The sequence below is a fragment of the Schistocerca americana genome, chromosome 5, assembly GCF_021461395.2.
Source record: "Schistocerca americana isolate TAMUIC-IGC-003095 chromosome 5, iqSchAmer2.1, whole genome shotgun sequence".
Taxonomy (NCBI): Eukaryota; Metazoa; Arthropoda; class Insecta; order Orthoptera; family Acrididae; genus Schistocerca; species Schistocerca americana.
This window is the reverse complement of record NC_060123.1, coordinates 565,086,408-565,100,444: the sequence shown is the minus strand read 5'-3', so window position 1 is coordinate 565,100,444 and position 14,037 is coordinate 565,086,408. Positions and strand designations below refer to the sequence as shown.

Genomic DNA, 14,037 nt, shown 5'->3' with positions numbered 1-14,037 from the left:
TTCAACTGTTAAGCCGCACGCACACACACGTGCCAAATTTCCATTATCTATCCTTGTGGCGCTAAAAAGTTTCCTATGAAGAGATTCCACGTTAACAACAAATACTCTGCGTTGACAAAACCTTGGTGAGTTGCGAGTCACTTGATTCTAAACAGGAAGCGTCAACAGATTGTTGTGTACGTTAATCAGACCAGTAGTCGACCTTTCAGTTTTAGAGGTCCTTGACGAAAGGAGATCAAGGCACAGTTCCAAAGGTTAGCATCTCGTAATCGGCAGTTGAGACTTGAGGAATAACGCGGAAGCTTCGACGAAGTAGCATGATTCCGTCTTCTCGTTTGGCGAGCTGAAACTATGACGGCAGTAAGGATCAGGTGTCTGTTCTATTAGTCCTATAAATAAATCATGAAAATTACGGATAAATGAAACTACAGAGTGATATTTTCTGCTAAGAGTTGATCTTATATACTAATATAAGGGAGCTATTAATTATCTGATGTATGACGAATAAATTTTATCTTATCGTATGTACAGCACTGAAATATATACGAGTGAGAAAACTTTCCGTGGTCACTGCTGCCCCCGTTATCTTTGTCGCTTGCTACTGCCATGGCTCTTTGATCTCGTGTGTCACAGTAACTGTGATACGCTTCATCTGGTGCATTCCACGCAGTACATTCGATTTTATATAATTCAACGTGCAAGGGGCCTAACAAAAAGTTGGAAAAATTGGAAGTTTGATTAAAGGAATGATCGATTGATCAGGGTGGCATCATGAAAAAGTCAAAATAAGAGTTCAGCTTTAAAAAATAGCACTTTAGTTTCAAAAACGTACACATTTCTATATAAAGGGAAGCACACACTAACAGACAGTCCCGAAATTAAAAGAAAGTTGAGGTTTTTACCATAATTACTTTTTATATATTTTAACGTTTCAACGGAAGACATTGTTAAATATCCGAGAATACATCAGGAAAACTTCAGTTTCATTCATTTTTCTATGTTGAACAAACGGTGTCATAAACGCTCACATATTCCGCACAAAACAAAGTTATGCCTTTTTTTTTTTAGTTACTGAGTCCAGCCTCACTAGCGCCTAATTCTTCAGTGCAGAGACTAACAGCGAAGTGACTGGGTAAGATGTGCGTTTCGTCCTCTGCATAGACTAAACCATTTCGATAAGCATTATTCGGAATATGGGAACTCATCTCGTCAAGTCCGCTTCCTTTCTCCGTATGATAAGTTTCAGCAATATTAATTTTTTTCTTCAGAATTTTCGACAATCTGCATGACGGAATCCTGAAACGTTCGCAATTTTTTTTCAGTCCATGGCCTCAATAACCTGTTTGTTTTATGGGAAAGTGAAACACTTTTACTTCCTTTAAGTCAATAATGTCTCAGGATGTACTTTGTTGTGAAGACAAAGGACTGTCGCGAAAGATAAACGACGAAAAAGTTATCTGTACAGCTGAGGAAACATTTAGAGTTACCGGATCTTAAACTGCTGCTTACTTCGAATTATAGAGTGCTTGCAGAACGGTCTGTCATGGCAATCGGTTCAGTTTACTGATTTTTTTTTTTTTTTTTCGGCGGACAAGGTAAAATTTTCGATTTATTGAGAAATACGACCAAGAGTCGAACGTATTTCTTAATTATCACACACATATTTTTTGCTTTTAGTGAGACAGGAGGTGTCATTTTCAACAGATTAATTTATTCCACAGTCACGGAGCCCAACCTCCTTCATCATCGGTTAATTGTTGAGACGCCCAATTTATTTTTCAAACGTCAGAAGACACACCCATTTTTATGTCAGTGATGTATCATTTCTAGTGGTTTAAAAGTTCTTTACGATAATGCTCGCATAATCCAGCACAGCTTAATTGCCTACAAAATATTTTTCGATTGTGTTCTGAAGTATTTTATTGTACTACCGCTTTCTGTCAAAGACCAATTCCCAACACTTATTTCATGTGTGCCGCAGGGTGGTGTTGTAGGACCGTTGCTATTCACAATATATATAAATGACTTCGTGGATAACATCGGAAGTTCACTGAGGCTTTTTGCGGATGATGCTGTAGTATATCGAGAGGTTGTAACAATGGAAAATTGTACTGAAATGAATGTAGACAAGTGTAATGTGCTGCGAATACATAGAAAGAAAGATCCTTTATCACTTTTTTAAAGCTTTTTCTATTAAATATTCGTTACAAGCATATTATTTAAATGTTCCAGTCCTTTTAAAACAGATGTTACAATAATTTTAAAGATTAAAAGTACACAATAGCGAAGTCCAAAAACTGTGAAAAATTATACCACTAAGTCACGGTGTCGCCTGTAGTGGACGAGCCAAACTTGGATTTGAAAAATCTAATTTTGGTTTCCACTATAGTGATATGTATAGTGAGCCCGCCACTTCCTGTTCCTCTTCTGTAATGATTTCGCTAGGCACTGGCCTCTCGGTTAGCAATTGCACGCAGTTCTAGATCGCTGTCAATCTCAGAGACATCAAAACTAGATCGACCAAGAGACCGCCCGCCTAAATTTTTAAAATATTGTAAACATACTGCGAAAATATGCATCGTCACTAGTTTTTAGTTAAAATATACAATAACCGGTGAAATGAAATGAAATGTCGTGTGGCTACGGCCTCCCGTCGGGTAGACTGCTCGCCTGGTGCAAGTCTTTCGATGTGACGCCACTTCGGCGACTTGCGCGTCGATGGGGATGAAATGATGATGATTAGGACAACACAACACCCAGTCCCCGAGCGGAGAAAATCTCCGACCCAGCCGGGAATCGAACCCGGGCCCTTAGGATTGACAGTCCGTCGCGCTGAAAAGGAGCCAAATATGCAAATGCATATGCAACATGCAAATGCATATAATCCGGTTTCTACCCATGACTTCTGTCACCTCGTACTTTGACTCCACATTTGCTAACGGTAATGCTGTGCGGGACTCTTAACAGCGTGAGGCGTCCGTGCTAATCGTACATATGTTATACGGATAAGCCGCTTCTGATCGGCAGTGCGTATCGTTAAAGATGAGACAGCCGACAGACACGCGATAGCGAACGCAGCCTGGAGACATGTGACTCGCAGCGAGTACGGACAAAGAAGCCGCGAGCAGATAGGCCAGGCAGCGCGCATGCGCAGCGCCGGCGGTACAATCGGCTGCTTGCGCCGGACAGCTGACTGCGGTGGCGATAGCGGCACACAGCGGGGGACGGCCGGCGCCTGATAAAGACTCCAGTGGCCTGTTTATGGCGCACCACAAAGAGCCGCCTTGTCTTCGCCTCTCAGCCCTACGAATGCTCGGCTTCTCCAGGTGTGCATTTCACGAGCTACTTGATCGGAGCAACTCGGCGAATCGAGACGACATCTACAATTTGGGTGGGTGTAGCGGTGGGGTCCACCGCCGGAAGTGTTTTGAGAATGAACATATGGCCCAAGCAGGCTGTATTGTTTTTATTATCTGTACCATTGACCCGTTTCAAACCTTGGGTCATTTTCAAGCACGTATATTAAGGGGAGGTTTCCTATCTTTGGCCCGAAAAAAGCATGTTCTTTGAGAATTTTTTTCTCGGGATGTGTTATAGATATGAATGTCAAATTTGCTGAAAATGTTTATTGATATTTCCGCTACAAACTGGAATTTTTTGACCGGAAATGTTGAAGATCAAAGGCCGAAGCGCCGTCGAAACGAAACAAAATTTCGATGTAGACCTCCACGCGCGGTATGTCACAGGTCAGCCGGCTCGTCTGAAATCAAAACTGAGTTGACGTTAGCGAAGTATATAAGATTCTTTAGGTGTTGTACCTCACTTTAGTTATTTGGACCATAGGAAACAAAATGGCGGCCATTTGAAAAAAAATAGGGGTTTTGTCATCGATTTTTCGACTTCGTCGTCCTAGTAAAAATATTTATAGTTGATGGATCAGATTAAAAGTGGTACAACTCCTAGACAATTTAGTTACCTTCGTCGTAAACAAAGAATCATGCCAATCGGTAGATTTGAAGTTACCATTCCGCGCAATAAAAAAAATCATTTCGAGAAAAACGCGTTTGAAGTTTTGACTACGTATAAATGCAATATTATGCAACTTACGTTCAATCTGCTATTCCGGGTCCATAAACTAGTCCTTCCTCTTCCTCACAGAGGGCGTTCTGCTCGATCTGGGTGATCCCGCGCTTCTCCAGAGCCGCTCGTACGGCTGGTGACAAGCGGTTTTCGGACGCTTGAATCCGATGGTCGCCCGAATGCTTGGAGAACTGCGTCGAATAGAGTCCCAGGGGGACGTCCACCGTTGTCATGGTCTTCAGAATAGCTGAATACCCTTCGTTGTAACTGATCACTGCCAGGAAAGTCGCAATCTCCACAGTCTTCGACACCAGAATGCAAACGCTTGCTGCCTAACTTCTAGAACACACGCGTTCAAACTTTCATTTCAGTTTTGTGTGTTTCCTCCCAAGCACAGGTACAATGACTCGTCCTCCGAAAGAAAGAAACTGGTGCGTGAAAAAGCCGATTTCAGGCAGGTGCATTTTTTTGTTCAACCGCGAATAACAAACATTTACGTTGCGTATTCGGAAAAACCGTTTCAGGGATGGATCCTAAACACTTTTATGTATGCAAAAATGCAATTTTTAAAAAATCGATTTTTTAACCAAAAGATAGTAAACCTCCCCTTAAGCTTCCAGCTTCATTTACACTGTAATACAGCGCAGGTACTTGTGGACAGGAATACGTCTTACTTCTGCGCTTACGTGGGACCAAAACAATACAGTATTGTAAGTGACTACGTCTAAGAGCCGACAGAAATACAGATGTTCATGTCGGCTAATAGCCGTAACGATGTATAATATTATGTAGGTTTTGTGCCGTATACGCAATGAAGTAAGACGTCCACACGCACCGGCGCTGTATTACAATGTAAAATGAAGCTAGAAGATTGGGATATGTGCTTGTAAACGACCCTTGGTTTGAAACTGGACAATCGTACAGGTAATAAAGACAATACAGCATGCTTGGACGATGTTTTAGTTCTCAATCTAGTGGGTGGACTAATACGTCAGGTAAATTTCCATGGAACAATATAACATTTTTGTTGCGGTTTCATGATTGGCAAGCTTGATTATTCCAAGAATCGCATAAAGAATTTCAACAATGTACAGTGTACATTTCATTGCTGACAGCTGTCTGAATTGGTTAGTGTGTCGCTTGCGACTGAGGACGGAAAAACGGAGTTTCGTGCTGTTACTAAATATTTTCTTTTGAAGGGTTGAACTGCCACACAAATCAGAACAGAATCAGAATGATCATACAGATCATCTGTATTTCTGTCGGCTCTTAGACGTAGTCACTTACAATACTGTATTGTTTTGGTCCCACATAAGCGCAGAAGTAAGACGTATTCCTGTCCACAAGTACCTGCGCTGTATTACAGTGTAAATGAAGCTGGAAGCTGAAGGGGAGGTTTACTTTCTTTTGGTTAAAAAATCGATTTTTTTAAAATTGCATTTTTGGATACAGTCAGTTCATGCGGACTCTGCACCATCACTGAATACCATTTCCTTTTTTTATACAATTGAATTTCAATGTCGTTGGACAAGCGCCGAGGACGAAGCGCACTCGAGCTGTGCAGTTGAAGTCAGCACAAAGGAAACGATTGACAAAATGACATGGTAATACAACACCACCGAATAAAAACTCACGACATTGCTGAAATTGTAGGCATTTCGTTTGAGCGAGTGCATAATAGCCTGCACGGAGAAATGGCTATGAAGAAGCTGTGTGCGAGGTGGATACCGCGATTGCTCATAGTTGAACATAAAAGCACTCGGCACAGGATTTGAATACAATGTCTGGCGATGTTTAACCGCAATCCGCAACACCTTTTGCGCCGATTTCTGACTGTTGATGAAACCTGGATCCGTTAAAACGCAACCAAAGGCAAAACGGTAGTAAAACAATGGAGAAAGGCTGGTGAAAGTGTACAGAAGAATGTAAAGATCATTTTGTCAGCTGGTAAGTTGAGGGCCACTGTTTTTTTTTTTTTTTTTTGGGGGGGGGGGGCGGGATTTTCAGGATATAATCCTCATAGATTACTCGGAGAAAGGCAGAACTATAACTGGATCCTGTTGTGATTTATTGTTGGACCGTTTGAAACTTGCATTGGCTGGAAAAAGACCAAGGTTGGCACATAAAAATGTGCTCTTTCGCAAGGATAATGCACCATCCCTCTCATCAGCGATAAAAACCGCGAAAGCGCATGCACTGGGCTTTGAAATGCTTCCTCATTCATCTTATTCACCAGAATTAGTCGCAAGTGACTTCTTTCTGTACCTTAACTTAAAACTTTGGCTTGCTGGGCAGAAATTTTCATCAAATGAGGAAGTAATAGTTGCAGTCAACGAGTGTTTTGCAGAGTTTCACAGAAAGTATTTTTCCGATCGACTGAAAAAGCAGGAGGACTGCTGGACAATGTCTATATCCCTCAAAGAAGACTGTTGAAACGATAATTAAATCAAGACAGGCGTTAATATACATCAAAGGGGACAGTGAAAATGTGTGCCCCGACCGGGACTCGTACACGGGATCTCCTGCTTACATGGCAGACGCTCTAACCATCTGAGCCACCGAGGGCACAAAGGAGAGTGTGACTACAAATCGAAACCAGCTGTATTTCGACCGCCATCTTGTCCACTGCACTACAGAACTGTTTGTGACTATCGATATTCAAATCGAAACCAACTGTATTTCGACCGCCATCTTGTCCACTGCACTACAGAACTGTCTGTATCGTGTTTCCAAGTTAGTGCTATGTTAGTAACAATTTGTGAACAGTGACCAAGAGAGCCACGGAAATGGAAACACCGCAACACATCACAACGAGACTGCCTCGCCAGAAGAACAAAGTGAGTGACCGTTACAAAACATCTTCGTGCAAACATCAGTCCAGCTTCCAAAGTGTCGCCTCTTACTAAGTTTTCTCTTGTTACTAAGTTTTCTCTTCTTCCTCAGGATGACCACAGCATTTACGAAAAGACTAAGTAATGCCATTTAACCTGAAGATGAGTTTTAACCTTCGAAACATGTCGCTAAATATATAAGTAATATAAAGTTTGTGACTGGTAGCAGTAAATTAAAAAAAATCTTTACATATTTCTTGAGACAGTCACGGAGGAAAAATAGTCAAAATGGCTTCAAATTCTTTTACTGCAGTTGCTTTTCTTGTTTCGATGAGTTGTCCTAATTCTCAAAATATTCGAAATTTTTTGAATATCCTATGCACCTAAGAGAAAAAGCCGTACATTTTTACGTGAAAGTGGCGTATTTTGCAACGTTTGCAAATCTTTTGTATCAACATCGTCATTGAATTCAAGACAGCGAATCAACTTACTTATAGACTGTTCAGAACCTATCAAAATCAGAAGAGTGGCCAGTGATGTATTTAGCTTGAGTGCTGGACATCGCTCGCAGTGATTTCACATTCGTATATGCCGCGTCTCGGGACTGTAACTGAAGTTCATTGCGGTGGGGACGGCTAATTAAAGACGACCGCCCCGTCGCCTTCGGCGCTACACAGAATGACGTGGTGGCCAAGACGTGAGACGCAAAAATTAAACGACGGATTCTGTCAGCGATACGATGCGGCATGAACATAAAAATTTACGAGGATATAACCCGACCAGCCAGTGGAGCGTAAAAAATATTGCAGGACCCAGGAATGCCATTCCCTGTGTTAATACTGATAGTACGCGGTGGCCGAGCAGTTCTAGGAGCTTCAGCCCGGAACCGCGCGACTGCTACGGTCGCAGGTTCGAATCCTGCCTCGGGCATGGATGTGTGTGATGTGACAGATTTAAGTAGTTCTAAGTTCTAGGAGACTGATGTCCTCAAATGTTAAGTTCCATAGTGCTCAGAGCCATTTGAACCAACACTGTTAGTCAGGCTAACTGCAGAAACGAGCTTTACTGGCCGTATCTAACCAGATTACGATGTTTCTCTTTGTATGCGTACTTTACCAAAAGAGGATGTTATCAAGATAGCTCTGGCGCACTAGAGAGTGCGTGACACACAAATTGACATTTCTGATAGCCTTGTGGCTGATATCTTTGACATTCCAGAATATATAATATGAACATGGTTACAGTTCCCACTGAATCTTGTGGCTAAGTTGTACAACATAATAAATCTTTAATCTTTTTATCCCCTTTATACATTGTGGTCAGAAACAGTCTGAAAAGCTTGTAAGTGTGTTGCAGGTTAGGATATGCTGAGAAATAATTCAGAAAAAATTTCAGTATGTTGTGTCGTTTCGAGTTAATTAGCACTGAAGTTAGCGAATCATATCGCTGCGTGCGCAAGTTCAATTAGCCTGCCAGAGACGGTGTCGCCAAACGTGTTCTTCGTTTGGTTTCCTAAAACCATTTAAGAGAGCGATACAAAAATTGGATATGGGACGGTAGTAAGATTGAACCCGCGCCAAAGGCTGAGCAGCCTCGTGCGCTATCATCTACGCTATGAGAATAACTGATAATAATTTTATATGGTGGACCTCTTGAATTTGCGTGCGCAACCGCCTGATAGGCTGACTTAAACGCTAATTAACTCCGAAATGGCGCTACGTAACGAATTTTTTTCCTAACAATTGTTTCTTAGCACAACCTCCTCCGCAACATACTTACGAACTTTTCGGACAGTTTCTGATCACTCTGTATATTTGCAGATATCAACTGGTGTATAAGGCAGAAATTAATGTGAGTTCGCAAGCTGAATCACGAAGGTACATGAGCACAGCTGCTGTGTGCATAATATTACTTTGTTGATATTACGCGTATCATAGCTGTACAAGGACATTTCTGCACTGTGACACAATGAGCTGTTAAATACCGAAGATTGCACAATCCAAAATTACAAAAAATAGTGTACTGTTACGAAAGAAATAAAAAATATTTTAGAGTATAAAGCTCGTTCCCTGACATTATATAAATTGTGTAATCATAAAACAGCCAAAAGCTTGTCTCATTGTCTCATCTCGTTTAAGCCGATTCAAAAACAATGTTTCAATGTTTTTTTTGTTTTTTTTTTTTTTTTGTTTGTTAACACTTCCCTCTTTTGCGTCTTGACCCTATGATCGACATGAATACCTTCATCACTGCTTCACCCAGACTGCCTTCGTTCCATTAACAAATCGCTGCAGTCATAACTTCATAAAATTTCAGTTATTTATGTTTTCCCTCTTTCACGTCACGACGTAACTCATGCTCATGGGTTCTTCGGTAATTCCTTACTAGAATAATTTTACGTTTATCAACGAATAAATAGAAGTGTAGATGATCAGTAATGTCGCCTGATTGTTCCATGAATACGCTTAGCTTGGAATCGGTTTAGTTTTGCTAGCATTGAAACATTCCAAATAAGACAATGGACGTTCGGAAAGGTCGTTGTGTTACATTGTAGAAGTATCAGCCGAAAGAATCTGCAATGCAGCGAGTGAGAAAAAAATTTCTTGTCCAGAAGGTTGTGTGAATGCTGTCTTCTTATCAAAAAGGTATACACAAGAACCTTTGAACACGACATTTAATATTGTCTGGATGCAATGTACAGAAAAATTTTCATTCTTTCGTGACTATGAATGAAAATTCGATCCACCATAACCTTCCTATGTTGAAATAACAACTAAAACCTCAACAAAAGCCTTTGATGGTCCACCAAAGAGGGTTGAAGACTGTTTTATTTGGCAGAGATAGAATGGCCACTGATTCTCTACAGATCGCAGGATGTATACCCAATACGTAGAGTAAATGGAGAATTGATCTCTCTCATGCACCGATACTGGATCATCTGAAACAACACTTGCCGAGAAACGACCAAACTTCCCACACAATCTTGACGGTGTTCTTCCCTCAAACAACGCCACAAATGAATCAACAATTTATAACAGTTTTTCATCACCTGGTTGTGAAAGTTTCTATTTATTTATCATGACTGGTTTCGGTTCTCTGCGAAAACCATTATGAGATCGTGTGGTCCGTGTATAATGTCGAATTTAACCGCATATGATACAGGGGCCGCAAGATCTGAAGATGATTTTCGAAGAGAGCCGAAGCAGACAGTAGAGAGCTGTGAAAAATGCCACGATTGCCACCAAGAGCAGCAGATAAAATTTCTTTTTTCTGATAAACAGTTTCTGTCCGCTGATCATTATCAGGTTCACAAAAGCATTTCGAACATCATATTAGGGGCTATAAAATCATTTGCGTCAGCTAATAAAATGAAATCCCTGAATTCGTCACTGTTGGCAGACACTAGTGTAAATGACATCGTGAATCATAAACAGTACCAGACAGTACACTGTGAGTATGTAGAATGCCTCAGCTACCAGCGCTAATGCTGACTGTTGATGTAGCACATGTAAGTGCACTGCTGGCACAGCTTATGATTGAGGATGTAATTTGTATTACTGTGTTACAGCAGTGACGAATTCATGGATTTTATGTTATTATCTGACGCCGATGGTTTCAGTAATGCTTAATATAATGGTGGGCCAACGGCCTTGCCGCAGCGTTAACACCGGTTCCCGTCAGATCGCCGAAGTTAAGCGCTGTCGGGCTGGGCTAGCATTTGGATGGGTGACCATCTGCTCTGCCGAGCGCAGTTGGTAAGCGGGGTGCACTCAGCCCTTGTGAAGCAAACTGAGAAGCTACTTCATTGAGAAGTAGCGGCTCCGGTCTCGGAAACTGGGAGAACGGTGTGCTGACCACATGCCCCTCCACATCCGCATCCAGTGGCGCCTATGGGTTGAGGATGACACGGCGGCCGGTCGATACGGTTGGGCCTTCATGGCCTCTTCCGGAGGAGAGAGAGAGAATATATGATGCTGCAAATGGTTTTATGAAGCTGGTGGTGGTCTGTGGACCGAAACTGGTTGTTAACTAAAGACATTTGATCAGCAGCACTTTGCGGTAATCATGACCTTCTTCAAATATTATGAGTTGTAGGGTTTCACCTGCTGAAAATACATTAAAATGGCTTTGTGATGCAGACGTGAAGAAACCTGTTATAAATTATAAAGATAATAATACGACTATTTCACAGTTTAAAAAATACAGCACTTGTCACCATGAAGAAAGTTGTAAGTAGGCTGTTTAGGTTTTTATGTTGGTAACGCCAGGTAGCGCTCTGTATGAAGATCACTGACTGCGCAGTGTGCAGTCTGTGGTTGGTTGGACTCATTGTTGGAATATTCGCTAGTGTGTAGTGTTGGGCTGTTGGATGTGAACAGCGCGTAGCGTTCTGCAGTTGTAGGTGAGCCGCCAGCAGTGGTGGGTGTGGAGAGAGAGAGACGCCAGAGTTTTGAGAGGTTACTATGAGCGGACGATCTGGACGTGTGTCCGTCAGAAAAAGGAAATTTGTAAGACTGAATGTCATTAACCGATATATATATTATGACTTTTGAACACTATTAAGGTAAGTACATCGTTTGTTCTCTATCAAAATCTTTCCTTTGCTAATTATGCCTATCAGAAGTTAGTGCCTTCAGTAATTAGAATCTTTTATTTAGCTGGCAGTATTGGCGCTCGCTGTATTGCAGTAGTTCGACTAACAAAGATTTTTGTGAGGTAAGTGATTCATGATAGGTCATTGTTAGTCAGGGCCATTCTTTTGTAGGGATTATTGAAAGTCAGACTGCGTTGCGCTGAAAATTTGTGTGTCAGTTTAGTGATGATTAGAATAAGTAGAGAGAGACCTATCGGAGTACGTTCAGTTTGGCTCAGCTGTTTGAAAATCAAATAAGGTAAGAGTTTTTCCAGCACTGTCATTCTTTACATTCAAAGAGGTCGTTTCAAAGTGTGCCAATTTGGTCATGATATGGTTCCCACCATTCAACCTCAAGTGAGTTCTCTCGTTCCAGAACTTCTCGGGAATAATTTACGATAATATAAGGAGTATTTTGTACAAGGGACATTCAATAAGTAACGGAGCACATTTTTTCCTTCGGCCAATTTCGATTGAAAAAATGCGGTATTTGTTGTGGAACATCGTGTGATATTTCCGTTTCAGGACCTATAGTTTGATGAAGTTCCGACCTCATAATGGCGTCTGTGGAGGAGGTGCATTCCAGCAAGAGAGCTGTCATTGAGTTTCTTTTGGCGGAAAACCGGAGCATCGTAGACATCCACAGACGCTTGCAGAATGTCTACGGGGACATTGTAGTAAACAAACGCACGGGGAGTCGTTGGGCGAAGTGCCCGTCATTATCGCAACATTGGACTGTTCTTCCTCATCCACCCAACAGCCCGGATCTCGTACTTTCCATCTGTTTGGCTCAATGATGGATGCACACCGCGGAAGCAGTACGTTGATGGTGTGGAGGTTGTTGACGCAGCATGATGTTAGCTCCGACATCGACCAGTAGGGTGGTACCATGCGGGTATATAAGCCCTGCCAGTAAGGTGGCGTAAGGCCGTTGCGTTGACGGAGCTTGTGTTGAAAAATAGGGTTAGTAACTAAAAGAGTGGAGATTAATACGGTGTATTGGAATCTTGAATAAAACCAAATAGCTTTCAGTAAAAAAAATGTGTTGCATTGTTTATTCAACGCTTCTCGTATTTCAACAGAGCTGAGAAAAATGGAGGCTCTTTGGATCAGCCGTCAGGATGTATGATAATTAATAGTGACAACTGACACAGATGAAAGCACACAGTACAGGAAGCAAAAGCGTTCCAGAACACATTGGTCCGCAAATAGCCGTTTTCGAGATGACTACAAACGTGTGGTTGCCAGCCACCAGTGACTTCAGCGAAAATTTCCATTTAAGTCCCCGCGTAATTGTTCTCAAATTTCTTCGACGGCCTACGGTAACATGTATGTACATTTTATTGTGCATTCGTATCTGTCAAATGACGTGTGCCACACGTCGCCTTCCCTTTTTCATCACCTCTGGCGTGAGTTACGAATTCTTTCAGACACCCCTGGATCATTTCGTAAAGCCTGGCAAGACTGTACAATTTGCAGCGCCAGTTCTTCATGACAGTACTGTACACTTCTGAAATGACCTCAGACGGTAAAATCCAGAGGACTGAGGTAACGTGATGTCTGAGGCCAAGGTACAGGCCCTGCTCGATCTGTCCATCGTGCGCAATATTGGCGCTTCTTACACCAGCAGCAAAATGTGGCTGTATCTCATCGTATGTGTACCACATTATCTAACTGTGGTATCGTCCAGAGATCACGGTGCCACACTAAAGTCGACAACGCGAATCGATGCCACAGACATTAGCGAGGGTTCCCTGCAATCCGCCCCACGCCCGGGTTCCCGGGTTCGATTCCCGGCGGGGTCAGGGATTTTCTCTGCCTCGTGATGACTGGGTGTTGTGTGATGTCCTTAGGTTAGTTAGGTTCAAGTAGTTCTAAGTTCTAGGGGACTGATGACCATAGATGTTAAGTCCCATAGTGCTCAGAGCCATTTTTTTGCAATCCGCAACGATGTATGGAAGGCGTTCCAGGAAACCACGCCTCCCCTCTCCACACAGCAGCGCCCTCACGTTGAGGTCTTGCTAGCAAGAGCTTTGCCCCAGTTCGAGACCTGAGCTACAGCAGGTAACATCATCGTCTAGGACCAACGAGAAGTTATACTTTCAGATGATCTTGTGGTGTTGTTAACGTTGAACACTGTACCTCAAGAGAGCAGTTTGTTAATTTGTGCATCAAGTGATGTTTTGCTAGTCGATGGCAGTTGTAAATTATCTAGTACTCTTGTGACAAACACTGTGTCAAAATTAAGTAAGTCTTTTATTAATTCATGTAATAAAATGAACTGAAATATGTTCTAGCGTGATGAACCTTCTCGCAGAGCAATCAAAAGACCCGCAGTTGTGGCCGGATGACAGTAGTTTCTTCTGCTCACAACACCAGCCATGGACTACGGATGGAATCTGAGCACAGTCAGAAGCTAACTTAATCGTAAATACGTAGGTGCTAACTAGGACAATATTTCATACTGAAGTCTGTGGCCCACAGCTCGTTATG

The 14,037-nt window shown here is 42.1% G+C and overlaps 1 protein-coding gene and 1 pseudogene across 1 annotated transcript in view; one reads left to right on the top strand and one right to left on the bottom strand.

Annotated features, from left to right (window-relative positions):
* The window catches only part of LOC124616537 (monocarboxylate transporter 12), a 678,171-nt gene that overhangs the window by 333,266 nt on the left and 330,868 nt on the right, over positions 1-14,037 (bottom strand). The gene's annotated exons all lie outside the window — the stretch shown is intronic.
* On the top strand, positions 10,552-10,669 carry LOC124617110 (annotated as a pseudogene).